This window comes from Sarcophilus harrisii, chromosome 5, assembly GCF_902635505.1.
Source record: "Sarcophilus harrisii chromosome 5, mSarHar1.11, whole genome shotgun sequence".
NCBI classification, from domain to species: Eukaryota; Metazoa; Chordata; class Mammalia; order Dasyuromorphia; family Dasyuridae; genus Sarcophilus; species Sarcophilus harrisii.
The window spans coordinates 120,964,071-120,979,454 of record NC_045430.1 but is presented as its reverse complement, the minus strand read 5'-3'; positions in this window follow the sequence as shown (position 1 = coordinate 120,979,454).

The following is a 15,384-nucleotide window of genomic DNA, read 5'->3' as shown; positions in this document are numbered from 1 at the left end:
AACACTAAAAAGGCTGATTACTATGCATTGTTCAAATGTTACACAAAATTAAATAAAGCAGATGTCCCAAAAATCTTAGGACAGTTTCAAGATGTTAAAGCTTTTGTATTACTCCATATTAGCCACTTAGAGTACAAAACTGCTCTTCTGGGTCAATGCCAACTAGATATAGAAACATAATTGACAAGTGCAGAGATTATTATTAAATGCAAATTGACTTTACTTAACACAAAGATCATATCTGCATTGTGTCTTCTATCTATGTCTTAAACATCTGTCTCCTCAAAACACATGGGTAAAACAGATTTGCAGCTAAGAAAAATTCTAGAGATCTTCTAGTGTAAACAGTCTAATGTTTACAAATCAGGAAACTGAGATCTGGAAAGATCAAATAATTTGCCAAAAGTAAAAGAGAATTATAGACATGAGGTCAAATCTCATTCTTCTATATTCTAAATCCAGTGCTTACTTCACAGCCTAGCTCTGTGACAGAGTTTCCCATGTCATATAACTGTATTGGAATATTTTATGATACTAGGTCATATGTCTGAAAATGAGTAGTGAGTATAATTCACATTTTCATATACTATAAAATACTATTTTAAAAAAGCAAATTATGCTGCTAGATTTGTATATGTGACCTTTTCTGGCTGTCATTATCTTCATTGCAAAATGAGACCAATAGTGGAATCTTTAGTAAAACATCTTAAATCTTCTCTCATGTGTTTTCTAACATGTACTTTCTTGGGACAGAGACTAATAGAAATTCTCGATGGTATTCATAGAAAAATATATATTCAATCTAAATACAACAAACCGTATGACCAGATTCAGCTCAAGTATTTGCTCCTCCATTAAGCTTAATTTCTCTAACCAATGGCAATCTGTCCTTTCTCTGAACTTCTTGAATGCTTATCAAATACTGCATCAAACAATTTAAGATTTAGTAATGAGACTAATTTATATTGTTTCCTATTTCATAAAATTGTGAAATGCTATAAATGTAATTGTGTCATATGTGTGTTGGTCTTGCCTTTTCCACATTGTTGCATTTCCTTGAAAGCAAAGAACATATCTTAAAATTCTATTGTGTACCTCTGAACACCTAATGCAATGCTGGGAACATAATAGATGCTCAATAAATCTGTAGTAATTGGATAACTAAGAAGATTGAGTGACTGATCTTTTTCCAAACTATATCAAGGAATGGTATGCTAATTGATTGTCCTATTGTTCCATTTACCATTTTATTGATTTCTCAGTCCAAAACTGAGTCTCCCCCATTAGAATGTAACTTTACAGAAGGCTAGGATTGACTTACCTTTGTTTTTATATTCCCAATATGTAGAATACTTCTTGGCACACCATATATGCTTAATAAATTATTTCTATATATGCGTGTGTGTATATTATTCTCAGGTATATTATAATATCTTACAAAATAAGTTTTTAAAAGAGGAAGAATTCTGTCTAGAAGGATAAGTATCTCATACCAATATAATGGCACAGACTGCTGAAACAAGAATAGTGTGTTTTCAAAGTTAACAATGTTAATTTAACTAACTGGACTGAACTCATACATCCCAAAGGGTCCTCATTAAAAAGCTCAATCTAGAAAGTTAGATGCTTATTGCAATGATGCTATTTTTACTCCAGCTACATATTTTTAAATTTCCTTCAGAACTATGTGCAAAGGACTATAAAACTGTGCATATGCTTTGATCCAGGAGAGTCACTACTGGGTCTATATCTCAAAGAAATCATAAAAGAGAGAAAAGGATCCACATGTGCGAAGATGTTTGTAGCAGCTCTTTTTGTGTGTGTTGGTAAGGAATTAGAAATTGAGTGGATCCTGATTGATTGGGGAATGGCTGAATAAGTCATGGTGTATGAATGTAATTGAACATTATTATTCTATAAGAAATGACAAACAGGCTGATTTCATAAAAGCCTGGAAAGACTGACATGAATTGATGCTGAGTAAAGTGAGCAAAACCAGGAGAATATTGTATACAGTGACAGCAAGATTATGGGATGACCAACTACAATAGACAGCTCTTCTCAGCAATACAGTGATCCAAGACAATTGCCAATGGACTTTTTTTAAAATTTACAAAACATATGCATGGGTCATTTTTCAACATTGACCTTTGCAAAACTTTCTGTTCCAAATCTTCCCCTCCTTCCCCCTACTCCCTTCCCTAGATAGGAAGTAGTCCAATATATGTGAAATATGTCAAAATATATATACTAAATCCAATATATGTATATATATTTATACAGTTATCTTGCTGCACAAGAAAAATTGGATCTATAAAGAAAAAAAACCTGAGAAGGAAAACAATGCAATCAAACTTCAACAGAAAGCATGAAAATGCTATGTTGTGTTCTACACTCAGTTCCCACAGACCTCTCTCTGGGTGTATATGGCTTTCTTCATCACTGAATAATTGGAACTGGTTTGAATCATCTCAATTTGCAATGCACTTTGGATGGAAAATGCCATCTGCATCCAGAGAGAGAATTATGGAGACAGAATGGAGATTGAAGCATACTGTTTTTTTCACCTTTTGTGGTGGTTGTTGTTTGCTTTTTCTGTCTTGTGGATTTTCCCTTTTATTCTGGTTTTTCCTTCACAACAATGCTTATATGGAAACATGTTTTTTAAAAGAAATTCCTTTAAATCTAACTCATGCATGATAGAATCTAGTTGGTTACATGGCAATTTTATTTTGCTATGTGTGTTTATATTTGTTTTGGGGGAAGAGAGGATGAAACACTGATAAGATCACTCATTAGACCTGACTTTGAATAATTTAGCATTTCCCAAAAATCAAACCTACCTAGAAAGAATGAAAAATTACCACTACATATGATATTCAAAAAGAATACACCATAAAAGCAGTGACAAAAGGAATGTGATTGTTGAATAATATCTACTAGTGATCTCTGAGGAGCCAAAGAGAATAAGATAGGTGCTACAGGGTCAGAGCCTGGAAAAATGTCCCAGTTTTCAAAAAAAGGAAAAACTTAGATCCTGTATTTGATAAACCTGTGAGTTTGGTGTTTGGGGGCAGCTGGTAGCACAGTGAATAAAGTACTGGCCCTGAAGTCCTGAGTTAAATCTGACTTCAGACACTTATTAGCTGTGTGAACCTGGGTAGTCACTTAACCCTGTTTACCTCAGTTCCTCGTCAATAAAATGAGTTGGAGAAGAAAACAGCAAGCCACTCCAGTATCTCTTCCAAGAAAATCCCAAATCCCCAAATGAAGAATTGGACATAACTGAAAAATGGCCAAACAACTGTGTTTGATGTTAATCTTTAATAAAATTATGGAGGAGATTATTGAACAGATTTTTCTGGCATATTTGTTGTTCAGTCATGACCGTAACAGACCAAGCTGTTCTATCCTCCACTATCTTCCAGAGTGTGTCCAAGCTCATGTTTGTTGCTTCCATGACACTCTATCCCCCTCATCCTTTGCCTTCCCCTTCTCCTTTTGTCTTCAGTCTTTCCCAGCATCAAGGTCTGTTCCAATTAATCCTGTCTTCTTATTATGTGGTCAAAGTATTTAAACTTCAGGTGAAGTATTTGTTCTGGCAGATAGTAGGTACTTAGTGCTTCTTGCTTTGACTCCTGAATGACTTTAAGTGTACTTAAAGGAGGAAACTCATCACGGGGAGACAATATGGACTCTTTATTAACAAGTTGGGCTGTACTAACCACATCTCCTCTCTAATAGGGTTTCTAGGCCATGTTGCCCAAAGACAGGAAGACAATACCATTGATCCTTGGAGCAAAATAGCAAGAGGTATTGTTAGCAATTCTAATGAGGATGTTAGCTCTTTTCTTATTGGTTGTCTATAAAAGCAGACTCAGGACTCAGATTTCTAAATTGGTTATTACACAGGTTGCCAGGAAAAGGGGATAAAAAATAAGCCAAGAGAGAGATCTGTGCATGCATTCCTGGAGAGTCCAGTTAACTACGGGACTTCCATTGTGCCTTTGTGTTTGTGCTTCCTTTTATTTTGCATACCTTAGAAAATTTTACTGTGAGCTCTGCTCCCAATTAGTTAAGGTCTTAAGAGAAACCATGTACCACAGGATTGGGACAGTGATGATTCTGTGACAAACCTTAGCCATGGCTATGTCTCTGATGACAGAAATCCTGCTTTAATATGTATGTCTGTGACAGATGTTATGAGACCATTATAGATTGATAGATAAAACAGACTCCTAGAGCTCAGCATTTCCCTGTAGGGAAACATTAATTCCACTCATTATGGTAAGGTTCTGTGAGGAAATAGCAATATTTGTGATAATTTTTTACTTAAAAATATTTGACGTTGTGTACCATATTTGTTCAAATATATGCCATACATGGCCCACTCTTGAACCAAGTTTTTATAAAACTTTTCCAGTCTATAACTATAGTTTCAATATCATAGTTTCTTCTTAGATAGTCCCTAATTGATAAACTCTAATTAGTCATGAATAATCTATTAGCATTTCATTATTAGAGACAGTCTCATAAAAGATAAATGGTGATTTTACTGATTGAAAAGTGAAATTAGGAGTACTTGTTGCATGAATTTGATTGAAAGCTATTTTATGAGTTCTAAAAAGGAGAGGTTGGGTAAGAGCTTTTCAACTGTTTTTCTAGTGGTAAAAGCAAAAAGAGAGCAAAAGCAATCAAAACTGTACCAGTGTACGAGATAATAGCCAATTATTATGGGCACAATTATTCCCAGGGGATTCTGCTTCTAAATTGTCAGGCTATTGCCAAGGGGTGGTTTTGGTTTGTTCTCTCCAGAGAAATCAAAGGCTCTGTAATAAAGGCCTTGCTATAAATCAATGCCAAATCAGATGCTTTAGACCAAAGCTTCTTAAACTGTGAATTACAACCCCATATGGGAGAAAGGGTTGTGAAAAATTTGGCAACAGTAAAAGGTGTCAAATATTCCTTCAAGATTTAATTCTTCATGTAAAAATAAATAAGCGCATCCATCTCTTTAGTATACAAATTTGCTTCAATAAATTCAATGATATGGTAAAATTAAATAACTGATAATTATTCAATAAATGGTCTAATTATTTATGTAAGTATTATATGTAAACTTTCTTTAGAGAGCTGGTTGTTAAGTATTCACTATCTCTCCCTAAATTTTCAAAAAGCCAGTTTCTCTATATATGTGAAAAATTTCCAGTACTTGGAGCGGTGGGGCAGGGAGAGGGAAGGGAAAACTTATGGATTCTGCTAGTACATCTCAAGCCCAAAACTTTATTATGGTCAATTGAGTACAGGGAATACTGTGGCAAACATAGTATGTTTCTATTTTGTTAAAGAATTTGACAGAAAAATTTCTTGTTACATCCTTGTGCACAAAATGCACAGAGATGCTACAATGAATGATTATAGGAAATGGGGAATTGCAAGACTATATACATAAAGAAAGGATGAACAAAAGGCTCTGTGTGTATGTGTGTGGGGGTGTTTCACTGTAGTATTAACAGCTCTCTGAACCCAAACAGAAAAGCTATTAGTACCTGCTCAGCCTTGTAGTGACTATGGTTTAAACCCCTCCTGTCTGTAACGACAAGGCCCACATGGCCTCTAGGATGTAAGTCCATAGGCAATCTGCAGATAAAGGCCTAACCTAATTTGGGTTGAAGACATTGGTCCCTTAAGTCATTTTCAGGATTTTGCCAGGGCTATTTCCAGCTTTTAGAAAGATGAATTCACCCATTTAATCTCTGATGTTTATTACAATAAATAAAGTTCTTTTTGTTAGCAGGGTATGATTCTTGTAGTATCTTCCATGATTAAAACTCAGGTTTTCCAAGATATATCAAGCTTATATTGGACTAGGACTGGAACCAAGGGATATTGCTTAATTTATTGTTTTCAGCCTGAAGATAGATCCCTTATGCTGCATCAGGGTTCTTGCCCTTGCCCTATTCTGTTCAACATTTTTATCTATGACTTAAAGGAAGATATAGATGACATTTTTATCAAATATTCCAGTGATACAAAACTGATAAGTACACTAAATACATTACAGAACAAGATCAGGATTTTTAAAAAATCAAGACCCTGAAATTCTTAGTAGAGTCACATTGACTTAAAACTAGAATCTTAATACAGCTCTAAACCATGATATTTTGCACTAAGATTTTTGGGACACCTTACAAAAGAGAATAACTCCAAATTCTAAGTCCTGAAAGATCCATGGCAAAAGTACGGAAAGACAATAGATAATGGCAACAATTCTTGTGAAAAAGCCCTGGGTATTTTAACCAACTAAAAGCTTATTAAACCACAAGTTTAGTCAGTAATAATAAGAGGCATAAAAAAACGAACAAAAACAATTTCTAATTTAATCTTAAACTATAATAAAAGTATAATGTCTAGAAAATAAGATGTTATGGTATGTTATGATACTAGGCTCATCTTTGGTTCAGACCACATCTAAAAAGATTTTCATTTTCTCTTCTTCTTCTTCCTCTTCCTCCTCCTCCTCCTCCTCCTCCTCTTATTCCTCCTCCTCCTCCTCCTCCTCCCCCTTCTCCTCCTACTCTTCCTATTCCTATTCCTCCTCCTCCTCTTCCTCCTCCTCCTCCTATTCCTCCTCCTCCTATTCCTTCTCCTCCTATTCCTCCTCCTCCTCCTTCTATTCCTCCTCCTCCTCCTTCTATTCCTCCTCCTCCTCTTTCTCCTTCTTCTTCTTCTCTTCTTTTTTTTGCAAGGCAATCAGGCTTAAATGGCTTGCAAGGATTACATAACTGTTAAGTATCAAGTATCTGAGCGACTTGATATCAGATCCTTCTCACTCCACTCTATCCACTACACCACCCAGCTACCTCAAAAGTTTGTTTCCAATTAATTAATTTTAGGAGAGACAAGCTGCAGTATATACAGAGAAAGGCAATCAATGTGGTGAGAAGTCTCAAAACCTTCATTTGAAGAAATCAGGTCTGGTTTAGACTGCATAAGAAAAGATTAAGTGTAGTTACAATCCCTTTCTTAGACAGTTCTAAGGCTTTCCTTGGGGAAGAAGGAGGAGACTTAATTCTTCTTGGCCTAAGAAACAGTGCTAATTCATTATCAAAAGGGAGAAGATCCACAGAGACAGATTTCAACTAGATGTAAGGCTGAAATTCTTAAAACTAATAAAAATGGAATAGGGTAACCTAGGAGATAAGGTTGTCTCATTTCCCTCAGATTGGCAAGGATTACAAAAAATTAAAAAGTGAAATATTGGAGAAAAGAGCTGTAAAAAGAAAAAAAAACATCCTTATGCACTGCCAAAGGAACTTTAAATTGGTCCTATCTTCCTGAAAATCAATTTAGAATTATACTTTTAAAAAATAACTAAACTATAAATTCTCTTTGACCCAATGGCATCATTAGTAAGGGATATATCCAAAGGAGGCTAACAAAAGAGGGAAAGATGCCATATAAACAAAAAATATATATAGCAGTATTTTTTGTAGTAATGAAGATCTAAGAAGAAAAATGACTGCTTACAGATTGAAGAACTGCTAAGCAAATTTGGTATGTGTGAGTATAATGTTAGAGTACATACAAAACAGCACATGAGAAAAATTTAGTGAAACTTGCTCAAGCAGCAGATGTCAATGCAGCAGTTAGAATGAGGAGGACTTTTCCCCCATCATTTTTGGAGTAGGAACTAATTCCTTCTAAATCATTTCTATCCACTGGATTTGACTTTGAACATTTCTTTCTGCTTACATCTATCTCCTTCCACAATCCCCTTCTCCTTTTCCATTGTAGGGTGGATATTGCCCAGACTCAGACACCCATGTTTAAAGCAACTCCTCTGTTATACAAGGTGATTTGCTTAGCTCCCAAGGACAAATTTTTGATGCAATCCACATAATAAATTGGGAGCTCTTTTAAGAAATATATATTATCAATACAAATAATAAATGCTCAAAATCCCTAGACAAGAGTGATCTCTGATTGCTAGGCCAGAAATTAAGGTCTTCACCCTGTCAAACACCCTGTATGTATTCAAATAGTCACTATCTTCTTCCTTTTTCTAGTTCCTATACACAAAGATATGCACTCAGAACAAAATTCATATTTAATCTTAATTTTAATCCAGAGCAAGTAAATTTTAAGTACTATCCACGCAATAAGTAAGCAGCTTATGAGGACAAAATCACTTAAGAGTAATAATGATTATCAGGTGACAATAAAGCAAAAAGAAGCATTGAGTGAAGAGATTCACCAGGTCTCAGCAGCATCCCAGATAGAGTCAATCATTTTCTGAGTGGATTCTTTCCATAAGCAGGGCAGTGAGCAAAATAAGGTACAGTTGTAGCACCGTCCAGTGGGCCTTGCTGCCCTGCATTTGCAGACCTCTGGATCCTTCAGATTCACAGGATCACCTCCTGGATGGGTCCATCTTGATCATTTATTCAGGAAATACAAAAGAGGTAACCCAAACTCCTCTAAGTGTATTTTAACTACTGTATAATAGCTGCATTGGAGGCTAGAGTAAGGGAATGAGGCAATCATCCCTTCCTGACACAATTCTTGGGACACAGCTCAAAAGTAGTCTTATATGAAGAAAATTGCAAAGGGGTCAATCAATTTCTTTTGTACCCCACTGAGTCATCAGCTACTCTAACCCTACCACCGGTTAGAAGATTCTATGAACTCCCACTGCTTTTCCTCAGTAATGAAGCTGGCCCCAGAGTTTCTATATGGTTGACAGGAGCCAGGAAGTAAAGCTCATATAAAAGAATGTCTCTTGTTATGCTTGAGAAAATTTGTATGAACTGATGTGGACAGAGTCACGAAAGCAGAACTGGGAGAACAATTTATATAGTGACACAATAACATAATGGACTCCAATTCTGAAAAGCTTCTGTACTCTGATCAATGAAATGACCAATCATGACTTCAGAGTCCTGACAGTGAACAATGCCTTCTGCTTCTTTGCAGAGAGGTAGGGAACAATAGGCATCGAAAAAGGCATACATTTTCAGACATGGTCAATGACTTGATTTATTTTGTTTGACTGTACTTACCTGTGTGTGTGTGGGGGGGGAAGGAGACATGACTTGGAAAGTGATGGTGATTTGACAAAAGGAAAGAACTCCAAGAAGACATTTACAGAATTTAAAAAAAAAGGTAACGTTCCCTAGTTTTGAATATGTCTAAACAGAAGTTGGAAGCTTTAGATAAGATTCATGTGTGAAGTTATGATAGGACTAGATGACCTCTAAAATTTAATCCAACATGGAACTTGCAGGTATAGCATTCCAAACTGTTTGGTTCAAGGTTTAAGGTTTATTACTTTTTATTTAATTTTATTTTTATTAGTTTAAGGTTTATTAATTTATTTATTTAGCCTCTTATGATGATTATTCTGAAAGTGAAAAAAAAAGTGAAAAAAATCAACTAGATAGATAAGTTCTAATTTGTTAAATTATTCAGTTATGTTGCATAGGCTTTATATGATTTTATATATGCTATCATGTTTAATTATCTTTTTTTTTTTTTCATTTATCCCTGAAACATTGCAGGGCTTCCTGACTGATCTAATAATTCATTCCAGGAGAAAAAAAAACACAGAGATAAGTGTATGGGGGACACATTTTGGCCAAATTATGACAAGGCTTTGAATTGAATCAACCCATCAGTACATATAATGGATAGGAGGTATATTTGGACAATAAGCTTGCCCCAGAATTTAATAGAAAAATGTAAAAGTGTATTGTATCTGGAAAGCTACATAGTGATACCACTTTGTGCCTACTAGCACAAAACTCCATCTCTCTTTTTAAACCAATATTCTTCAAGCATATTTGTATGATTGTAAATTATGGAATATCATACTCTCAAAAGAATACAAATTGACCCAAAGAGTGATACAAATATGTATTGCAGATGTTAGCAGAGTGCAGCAAGTTGCCAGTGAAGGCTGGCATAAAGTAACATCATTAAGGACACATAACCAGAAAAGGGAGTGGATAGATCATTTAGCAAGAATGAAGTATAAAAGACACCATTTCAGTAAATGACTTTGCTTTAGGCTTATTTGGCCAAGTGGATGCCCACAGAAGGCGAACCCATAGTAAGGGGGCTGGGGTTCACCAACTACAGTTTTATGGAACTATAAATCTGTGCTTCCATAAAATCCTAGTTTTATGGAAGCACAGATTACCTTGAACTAGAGTAGTCAGCCTCCAGGTAATCTAACTTTCAAGAGCAAGTGGGGGAGTACCCCAGAATGGAGCTGGGGGCAGGGAGAACTACACTGGCTACTGCAATGGATCTGTGAAATAATTAAAGAACCTGAGGAAGATCTTGAGAGCATTGAGTAGATCTTCTAAGATAAATGTATTGAAAGATTTGTCCAAGAATTACAGAAAATGAAAGGAGTGGCTGAATTTCAGTGTGTGCAAGTTGGGATCTTAAAGCAATGAGGTCATAGAGTCACTAAGATTTAGTTGGGCTTCTTAAACTTTTTCCCACTCACAATGCCTTTTTGTCCAAGAAATTTTCATGTGACGCTGGGCATATAAGAATATAAAACAGGTATACAAATCAAACATTTGCTGATAAGAAATCAGTTTTGCAACCTTATGTATACAACCCTATATGAGGTCATGACCCACAGTTTAAGAAGCTGTGCTTGTGAAATAATTAGCAATGTGCCAAGCTGAGCTTATTTGACATCCTTTCTGTCAGGCTATTATTTGAGGATACTTGTGAGTCTTATGAACAGGCTTGTGAGCACCCTTTAAAGCCTGAACCATATCATGTGATATCAATCATGTCTCTATTTCCCACTCTCTCATTTTTAAGTGACATTAACTACCTAAGCAACATTGGTAAATTGAACTACAAAGAATGTGCTTTTTGAATAAATTGTTGTGTTTTTCTTACCAACAATAAGGAAAGAAGCAAAGAATTTAATATCCCTGAGAATAGGGCCAGAATGTCCACAGACTATAAACTTCAAAGTCTGTGTTCCTAAATGATCATTTTCTTTGAAAGCATTATTTTCATAGCTATCAAGTCTTCAAATTGAAGATAACATTGAAGTTGCAACCAAACAAATGAACAAAATAACAGGGTTTCCCCAGCCATATTGAATAATATGACCAAACAACTATTTTAAACAAAGAAACAAAAAATGAACACCCACTTCAAAACAATTTATTGGGACATAATATTTTGCTTGATAGTATAACCAGACTGGGAAAGAAAATAGCTTTCCTTTAGATAAGCACTATATGGTTAGCTTCAAGTATTGTGGAATTCAGATAGAATTCCTTGGCTTTTTTCCTCTTCTTCTATTTTGCTTGCAATAACAACTTCTGTCCAGTTTCTTTATATTAGCTGGTCATAGCAAAGCAGATCTACAGGGAATTGTAATAGAGTGTACCAACAAATCCTCCTAAACCTACTGGCAGAGTATGGAGATTGTGTGCTTTAGAGGAGATTTTAATTCCCTACTATGATGGTTATATATACCTGCAATAATCCCTTCATTCTTTTATTCACCCTTTTTATCTTCAATTTATGCAAATGGCCTTAAATAAATAGATTTTGAGCTCAAGGTGCTTTTTCAGCAGAGTGAGTCCCAGCAATATATCAGATGCTTCAAACAGGATGATTATAGAAAAGGTAACAATGACACTAACTTCCCACTTTTCAAGCTCTTTATGTACACCATTCAAAAGCTATTTCTCCCAACTCAGAAGCTCTATTCGGACTAAAATGGCTCATTTCTTTAACACAGCACAATAATGTTAGACATTAAAGAAGAGAGAAAATTGCAATGTGCTTTTTAGATATCATAAGGAAATTTAGGTGGGGAAAAATTTACCTTCTTCCATGTAGCTGTGAAGGTTTATGTTTCAATGGTTATTAATATCTTTTTCTATCCCGTGGTTTAGGAGGAAGGAGAAATAAAGGTCTCTTCCTCTGCCCATTGCCTTTACAAATGTACAAAATTCAAAAGGTATTGGTAACTTTATGTAACACATAGTCTCTCTGCCGGGGACTATAGATCCTGTTTATCTTTAGGAGGTAAAAGAAATCATAAAAGTTTCAGTTTAACTGTCAATCTGTGAGGAGTCTTCAAGGATACTGAGTTCTGGAGAGACTGTTAATTGTGATGGACAAAGAAAGGATAGAGAAAAATTATTAAAATAACATTTCCTGAGAGAGCTGCGTTTAAATGATATGTTGAAAGTGGCAAAGTGGTTGATAAGGAAATGATTTAAAAGAAGAGTGAGTGAAAGATGCACACAGAACTTTCTCCTGAAGCAGTGGTGCAGGAGAAGCTTTACTAGTTGGGACGGCAGGAACCCTGGGCATAAGTTTTTTTTTTCCAGAATGGTGAGGAAGAGATAGACAGGAAGTAAGAAGCAAAGTGATGTCAAAACTGTATGAGATTCTTTGAAAAATATAAACCTTGCTTGACAATCCCTTGATTATTAATATAAATGAGACATAAACAAGGAGATAAATGCTCATTAAAGATATTTACCACTGTTGAATGATACCTAATAGCAGAGATCTAATGGGAAGAGATTGTGAGCAGGATGCATATTAGCAATTTCACTGGCAGTTCAAATGGGGCCACTTTCCATAAAAAGAGATTTGGCTGTGAACTCATATGGATTATGTTCAATCTTTGGGTAATCTGAACCCTGAAGAGAGGGGATTATAACAGCCTCCCAGTCTGTATGATCACTTTGGAAAAAAATCTGTTAAATAAATTTTTGGTATGGTTTTATACACTATGTCCCCAAAAGGGAAAAATGAACTTTCCTTCTCTTTCATCTGCAATCATTTCGGACTTTTCAAATTCTCCTATAGATTTTCAGTGTATGTGTGTGAGAGTATTAGGGAAAATTCCTCCTTTTCATGCTTAGCAGCTATAAATATTCAAACATGGAAGCAATAACATGTGTTTGAGATTGAATTTTAAGTCCCTAGCTGCCTTTTCTGCCTTTTGTTTAATTTCCAGAGTATGGATGTCTGACCACAATTCTGAGATGGCTATTTCTATTTCATGGAAGAACCCCCATGAGTTCAAGAGGTTCTGAGTCTGGGGCCTGGTTGCCCAGCAGAAGAGATCTCTATAATTTCTCAAAGAAAAAGATATCTCACTGTCAGCAGCACACTACAGATTAAAGGACTAAGAATCCTGGACCACATTATGGTTTGCAAGAAAATTTGTGGGTTGATTGGCAGATGCAGTTCAGAGGTAAAAGAAAAATGATTGTTTATCAGTTCCACAAAATATGTTATGTTATAAATCTCATTTTCCTACAAGAATATAATATGGTAACAATGAAATGTGTTCATGTTTTAATTATATGTTATTATATAGTTAGGAGGTTTTTTGTAATTTCTTAAATATTTCTTTTGTGATAAATGAAAGTTTAGTACATGCCCTATACTTTAGGAGGGAGGAAGGAAGAAGAAAAATAAAATTTCTTTCAGAAAAGTTATTCAGTTTACAAAATAGTAGAAAGCACAAGAAAGGTATTAATTTCCTCCTCTACAGAAATCAGTCTGTAAGGATTAATTAAGCCCCTTTTTTTTGATGTTTTGATGGACCTGTGATCTCAATGGTTTGGATACTTCTTCCAGTGACAGAGATCACAACCCCTCCTTGTTCATCCAACTTATGCAATTCTTATTTCCCAAGAACAATGCTCAGCACTGGAGGGATAACAAAAGGGAAAAGTGTACCTGTCCATGAGGAGCTCATTTTGAAATAGGAAGGGAGTAAGGATTTATTAGGCTATGTGCCAGTGCTAAAATTTTTAGAAATATTTCATAAGATAACTGGGTAGGGTTAGGGAGAGAGGGCATGCAAACTACATATATGCACTATAAAAATGGGAAGTAATGTCAGTGGGTAGGCAATAGACATTGATCCGGTGCAGAAGTTGTAGAATTTGGACTGAGATTGGAAGAAAATGCATAAAACTCATAAGGTAAAAGCTTAAAAAGCTCTCAGCTGATCTACGGGATTCTTAAAGAGATATCACTTTCACCTCAGTGTGCACTGTATGAACAGCAAAGTCCAGTTCTTCGAGCCAGTCAGGTCATGGCCTGGACGTTCAGGTCCTAGGATGATCACACTGGTCTTTGTCCTCTCCTCTGAGGAGCACCATAATTGTAGGAAGCCCCTCTTGCTGCCAGTCAGTCCCCAAGAACTGCAGATCTCTCAAACCTAAAAGGTAGCCATCACAACTAGAAACATACATTGAGTCCATGCTAAAGAAAAGTACCCAAAACAAAAGAAAATGTCAGAGATCAGAAACCTTTTCTCAGCCTCATCTAGGCTAGCATGTGTTCTTGTTGCCATTTTTGATTGTAGCTACTATATTTGGGTAGCTGCTGTAAGTATTGGGGAAGAGAAAAAGAAAGAAATTCACTCCTCAAGATCAGGAAGTCCAAGCAACAACTGACAGATTCCCAAACAATTAATTTAAAAGAGAAACAAAATGCAAAATTGAGATTTTGGACTCTTTTTTTTTTTTTTTTTTTTTTTGGACTCTCATTTTTAAGTCTATTAACCAGATAAGTCACCAGTCTTCTTTTGCATGACCTGCATCATGGGGATCAAAAAACAAATAAGAGGGGCAAAAACACGTGTCCCTCCCCACTGAACCATAGTACAGAAGTCCAGCTCCATGGAAAGTTCTCTAATCCAATCTATACTAACACGGAATTTTAAAGGAAAAATGGTGTAAAGGGTATTAGTGAGATACGTGGCACAGTGGATGGGACGTTGGGCCTGGAGTCAAGAAGATCTGAGCTCAGAACTAGCCTCGGATACTAGTTATGACTGAAGGCAAGACACAACTTCAGTCTGTCTTAGTTTTCTCAACTGTAAAATGGAGATTATAATGTCTACCTCATAGACTTGTTATGAGAATCAAGTGAGGTAATATTTGAAAAGTGCTTATCACAGTTCTTGATACATGTAGGCACTTAAAAATGTGTATTTTCTACTCCCCTCCCACCCCAAGAACTATATGACAAGGGGAAGGGGAAGGGAGAAGATGAGTCAGTCACCTAGTTTTAAACAAAAAGTATATCCTACAGCAATAATATTCAAAAGCAATAAATCTAGAGGAAGGTTTCCAACACAGAAATGACATTTTTGATGTATTTGTGAGAGGACTTGGCACAAACTGGATGAATATATTTGGGTTGTGATCTCTGTCACTGGAGGTAGTATCGAAATCACTGCAATTAAAAGTTCAACAAAGTTTTAAAGTACCACTAACAGGCCAGTTATATAGCAAATGTGCATCCCTGATTCTGAGAAGTCACTGGGAGAGAACATTGGAATATTATAAGGCACTGCAA